Here is a 6,561-nt window from a genome sequence, read left to right as displayed (position 1 = left end):
ATCTAACTTTATGTTATTGCAGTAATTCCTCTTGGTATTCTGTTTCTTCTGTGGAATAATAAATAATTTTCAATTGCTGCCAAATTTAACAATTTGACCACAGTTATTCTTCTAGTGGTATATTCCTAGCAGAAGAAAGAATTGGGAGAAGTGATTTCTAAAAGGGAGAAGTGACATTCTTTTCTGTGCAGACATATTATCTTCCAAAAGACAGATATTCCTTCTGTTTCCTATACAATTTTGTTTAAAGTATATTTGTAATAAAGACAGTGACTTTGTTTTTTTTATGTTTGACTGATATCTTTTAAGGTCCACCTCTCTCTTCCCTCTCTGTCCCATATATGGACAAGCTGATAAGAAAGCCCAGGTAGTCTTTCTTTTGTGCCTGTGACAGTTCAAATCATGCACAGGAACCCTTGCTCTAGCCACCCTCCCTGAAACAGGCTGGGCCTGGGACCCTTTGCTGCAGTGCTGCAGTGTTTGCATGTGGACAAATGTCTCATCAAGCTACAAAATACAAAGAAACTATAAGGGACTAAAAATAACTGCATGCATGTGCAGTTGGGACAAATTATGGGTAACAAGATACAAAAGGACCAGAAAAACCCAACTGCCACTTCTGAAGAGCCGGAAGCAAAAACAGGGTGTCAGGAGCAGAAGCAGGGTACTGCGCAAGCCCCCTGCACTCAACACCACAAAGGGGTGGGCAGAACACTTAAGCCACCGTCCGGCCTGACCCCTGGACACACCCCTACCCTCACCCCATACAAGGAACCAACTCGCGCCCACCCCTCCCCCCACCAGGGAGTGAGCAAGGGAACCTGTTACTTATTTTCCAGCCTTGCCTGAATTTATCTGGCCTCTGATCAATTTCTATTGATTGGGGAAGGCCAAGAACCCTGGTCAGTATCATCCCTAGTCTCCATAAAAACCCCAAGTCAATCTTCTTTTCCTGCTCTCTCAAGCCATTTTGGGGACTGCTTGGGAGCCACCCTGCTCTCCCCAGAAAGTCTGTGTGCGTGTGTGTGTGTGTGTGTGTGTGTGTGTGTGTACGTCCAAACCAGACTTTGAATAGGTGTCCATCCTACCCCTACAGTGTGTCTGCAGCAATTTTATTAAATATTTAATGCATACGAGAGAATATTTATAAGTTTAAAATATCAAGGCAGCAATTTGAAAAAGTTCTAGACCTGTCATTTAACCTCAAAAATAGAACATTACCAATATATTTGAAGTGCTTTTATCTGATTTCATGCCTCACCCTCTATAAACCAATCCCCACCCCAACTCACCAGGGTATTAATTACCCCGGATATTTGATTGTTTACCACTCCCCTTATTTTATTTTTACATTTTTACCATAGATATAGGTATTCCTAAATTATATATTTTTGTTTTACATGTTTATCTACTCGATATAGACATAGTCATACTGTATATACTATTTGGGTATTTTTTTCCTCAATATTATATTTGAAAGTTTTATATTTTGATTCATGTAGCTGCATGCATTCATTTTCTCTACTATATTGCATGTCCATTGTATGACTATATTACAAGTGACTTATGGATTCTTCTTTCAGTGGACATTTGGATTTTTCCCCTATTTTTTGAACTTATATGTAATATTGCTGTGAACATTCTTGTACATAAGCTCTGGTAAAAATGTGCAAGAGTTTCTGCAGCATGTATGCCCAGGCGTGGAATGTCTGGGTCAAACAATATCCAGTTTTAACTCTGTTTGAGGATGACAAATTGATTTCCAAAGTGGCTGTAAAAATTTACATTCCAATTTCAAATTTTCGTTCAATTTCCAAATATAACTATTTGGATAAACAGTTTTCCCAGCAACATTTATTGGAGGGTTCTTAACCCACTGATCTATATTGTCACCTCTGTCATAAATCAAGTTTCCATATATAAGTCGTCTGTTTCTGAGTTCTCTATTCTGATCTATTTATTAGTCTCTTTTTGTCTGTTTCTGTATAATTTGGGCTTAGGAATATAGCTTAGTCGTAAGCCTTGATATCTAATAGAACAAGACTCCCACTTTATTCTTTTTCTTCAGGAGTGTCCTAACTATTCTTGCTCCTTTGTTCTTACATAGAAATTTTAGAAACAGCTTATTGAGCCACCAACCAGAACAAAACAAACAAAACTTATTAGGCTTTTGAGGATTGAATTGAATCTATAAATCAATTTATGGAGAACTGACGTCTTTGCAGTATTGAGTCTACCTATATATGCTCATGGCATAACTCCTCATTTACAGAAGTCTTCTTCAGCATCCTTTGAGAAACTATTACAGTTTTCCCCAGGAAGGGATTGCCAGGAAGTACTTGGCCCAAGATTTCTCGTGTAGTTATGTAATTTCTCCCCTAATAAAAAACTTGATTATCTCTTTTCTGCTTTTGTAAAATTTATTCTGTATTTTTCCCCTAACGTCTAAAGTTGGAACGCTTAGTTCATTAATTTTGAGCCTCTTTTGTGCTTAGTTAGGAATATACCATTATCCATTTCCCTCAAAGTAAGACTTTAGCAGTATCTCACAAGTATTGAATATGAAATTCTTTGTAATTCAGTTCTAAGAAATTTTAGAAATTTTCTGATTTCTATTATGACATTTTTGGCCTACAAATACATTGTTAAATTTCTAAACACATGGAAGTATTTCTATTTGTCTTTTTGTTATTGATTTTTAACTTAATTTTATGGTTGTCAAGTAAGTATTCTGTATACCAAGTTTTTGAAATTTCAGGGGACCTGTTTTATGCAGTATCATAAAGATTTTGTGCTTGAAAAGAATGTATATTCTGTAGCTGTTGACTGCAGTGTCCTGTATATGTCCTTTTCACTGAGCTTGTTAATTGTGTCTCTCAGAGTTTTTATATCCCCCCTTTTTTTGGTCTGTTTAATTTACTCTGAAAAATTAGTTAAAATCCTCCTTTTTGCTGGTGAATTTGTCCATAGATTTTGAGGCTATGTTATCAAGTGCATAAAGTTTAGACTTATTATATTTTCCTGATGAATCGAAGCTTTTATCATTATGCATTGACCATCTTTATTTCTAGAAATGCTTTTTGCTCTGAAATCTATTTTGTATAATATCAGTATGGCTCCATCAGATTTCTTTCTTTATTTTTTATGCCAGATTTATTTGTGTAGTATTTTCCCTATACTTTGACTTTCACACTTTCTCTGTCCCTATGTTTTAGATGAGGCACTTATGAAGAGCATAGAGTTAGATTGTTTTTGTTGTAGTCTGACAATATTTGACTACTAATTGCATAGTTTAGACAATTTCCATTTATTGGAATCAGTTTTATATTTGGTATGGTAGATTATTTTATTATCAAAATATTCACTGACCCTTCCTAACAGCTCCTCCTTACAAGGCCCCTCTCTTCCAGGCCTATCCCTGTTAAAGTGTTATACTTCTAAGGCCATTAACATCTAAGCCCATTAACGGGCTTGACCATGTGATTTTATGTATTTATTTATTTATTTTAATTTTATTTATTTTTTATACAGCAGGTTCTTATTATCCATTTTATCCATCCAGTTATCCATTTTATACATATTAGTGTATATATGTCAATCCCACTCTCCCAATTCATCCCATCACAACCCGTTCCCCGCCCCCCCCCTTTCCCCCCTTGGTGTTGATATGTTTGTTCTCTGCATCTGTGTCTCTATTTCTGCCTTGCAAACCGGTTCATCTGTACCATTTTTCTAGATTCCACATATATGCGTTAATATATGATATTTGTTTTTCTCTTTCTGACTTACTTCACTCTGTATGACAGTCTCTAGGTTCATCCACGTCTCTACAAATGACCCAATTTCATTCCTTTTTATGGCTCAGTAATATTCCATTGTATATATGTACCACATCTTCTTTATCCTTTCTTCTGTGGATGGGCATTTAGGTTGCTTCCATGACCTGGCTATTGTAAATAGTGCTGCAATGAACATTGGGGTGCATGTGTCTTTCTGAATTATGGTTTTCTCTGGGTATATGCCCAGTAGTGGGATTGCTGAGTCATATGGTAATTCTATTTTTAGTTTTTTAAGGAACCTCCATACTGTTCTCCATAGTGGCTGTATCAATTTACATTCCCACCAACAGTGCAAGAGGGTTCCCTTTTCTCCACACCCTCTCCAGCATTTGTTGTTTGTAGATTTTCTGATGATGCCCATTCTAACTGGTGTGAGGTGATACCTCATTGTAGTTTTTTTTTTTTTTTCAGAAATTCAAAAATAGTCTTTTACTATCCACAATTAAAAATTACTCTTGTAATAACTTATAATGGAAAAGAATCTGAAAAAGAATACATATATACATATAACTGAATCACCTTGCTGTACACCTGAAACTAACACAACATTGTAAATCAACCACACCTCAATGAAAAAAAAAATAAGTTTCAAGAGAAAATATTTCAGCATTTAATGTCTTAGTATTAATCAACATCTACTGATTCAGAAGTTAAAAAGTATGTCCCATTAAATGTATGCACTTGAATTATTAAAAAAAAAAACCTTGGAATTACAATAAAATACTCAATATTTTGCCCATTATGTAATTAGGTAAATAGAATTATGACAAGGTCGATAATTAGTGATTAGTAGTATGCCAAAATAATTTCATACATTTATAAATATATCAAAATCTCTTCTAGTTTCATTGTCCTCAGAAACCTAAGAATACCACTCAATGGTCATTTTACTTGTCATTTTCATCAGACACTATTCTTTTTGATTTTGTATTCTACTGAATACATCTTTCCCTGATTACTTTTGTCTTACTGAAAAGAAAAAAAAAATCATTTTCTTGGAAACAAAATGAAGTCTAAATTAATTCAATAGCTGCTGAAATTTCACCTGAAATTTTAAACAGCTACAAATCCACATTAGCTTTAATATATAGCTAGTACACAATAAAAATTAAAGGGACTATTTTGGGAAAGTTGATGCAAGTAGAAAAATTGATTAAAGTATATTCACTGAAAGTCCTGTCATCAACATTTTTATTTAGTTTAGTAAATGGTAGAATATAAATACATAACAATATGTTCTTTCTTATCATGGGTAGTCTTTTATATAACTAAATTTCATGGCCAACATTTTACATAACAAAACAACACAGAAGAAAAATCTGTAAATTATCAGAAATGGGGCAAGGACATCAGAAAATAATGCATTTTATATAAATTATAGAGGACAGTTACAATGAAAACCCATTATTTTCCTCTCTAACTCAATTTTACAAGATAAAGTCAACACATATTCTACACACTGCTAAGAGTGCATAAACACTGCGGCTTTTTCAAAAGACAGTGGTCAAAGACAAATGTTATCTTGATGACATATATTGTTCTTAGTTCTTAACTGGAGTTGAGCTTCCTTTCATAGTCTTCTTTAGGTGATGGTAGTGCAAGATTTTCATCAGGAAATCCAGCTGTAGTGTCTGGGGCTGTGGCCGCTCAGTCTGCACCCGATGAAGGCAGTCTGCACCATAAATCACTGTGTTCTCAGGGATGACTTCAAACGTGTTCAGGTTGCAACAGGCCCTGATGATGCAACCACTTGTCAATATTACATTTCTGCCTACATACGCTTTTGATTCAATAATATTATTATCTCCTATTTTCATGGCTTGGGAATAACAGCCAACTTCAAACATATTATTGGTGCCAATGATCATAGGCTTGGGCTCTGAATCTGCAGCATCAGGGTGAGCATTTATGATGAGCGCCTGTTCTTCTATTAGGTTACCTTCGCTGATCACTATGGGCCCGGCTTCCGCAATGATTCATGCTTTAGGGTGGATCATTGTCCGTGGTCCTATAGTTACATCACCCCTGATTTCACTCTCTACACACACAACTGCTCCAGGTGCAATCTTCACACTTTTTTGAGTCTTTTCCGACATGGTTTGGGCCCTGTCTCCTCATTGTAGTTTTGATTTCATTTCTGTAATAATTAGTGATGTTGAGCAGCTTTTCATGTGCCTCTTGGGAATCTGTTTGTCTTCTTTGGAGAAATGTCTATTTAGGTCTTCTGCCCATTTTTTGATTGGGTTGTTTGTTTTTTTAATATTGAGCTGCATGAGCTGTTTATATATTTTGGAGATTAATCCTTTGTCCGTTGATTCATTTGCAAATATTTTCTCCCATTCTGAGGGTTGTCTTTTCATCTTGTTTATAGTTTCCTTGGCTGTGCAAAAGCTTTTAAGTCTCATTAGGTCCCATTTGTTTATTTTTGTTTTTATTTCAATTACTCTAGGAGATGGGTCAAAAAAAGATCTTGCTATGATTTATGTCAGGGTGTTCTTTCTATGTTTTCCTCTAAGAGTTTTATAGTGTCCACTCTTACATTTAGGTCTCTAATCCATTTTAGGTTTATTTTTGTGTATGGTGTTAGGGAGTGTTCTAATTTCATTCTTTTACATGTAGCTGTCCAGTTTTCCCAGCACCAGTTATTGAAGAGACTGTCTTTTCTCCATTGTATATCTTTGCCTCCTTTGTCATAGATTAGTTGACCATAGGTGCGTGGGTT

The 6,561-nt window shown here is 35.3% G+C and overlaps 1 pseudogene; it reads right to left on the bottom strand.

Moving 5' to 3' along the window:
* Positions 1-5,380: 5,380 nt before the first annotated feature.
* LOC133085576 (dynactin subunit 6-like) lies at positions 5,381-5,939 on the bottom strand (annotated as a pseudogene).
* Positions 5,940-6,561: the final 622 nt, after the last annotated feature.

The sequence above is a fragment of the Eubalaena glacialis genome, chromosome 2 (genome assembly GCF_028564815.1).
Source record: "Eubalaena glacialis isolate mEubGla1 chromosome 2, mEubGla1.1.hap2.+ XY, whole genome shotgun sequence".
In the NCBI taxonomy this organism is placed as follows: Eukaryota; Metazoa; Chordata; class Mammalia; order Artiodactyla; family Balaenidae; genus Eubalaena; species Eubalaena glacialis.
This window is presented reverse-complemented; position numbering and strand designations above follow the sequence as displayed.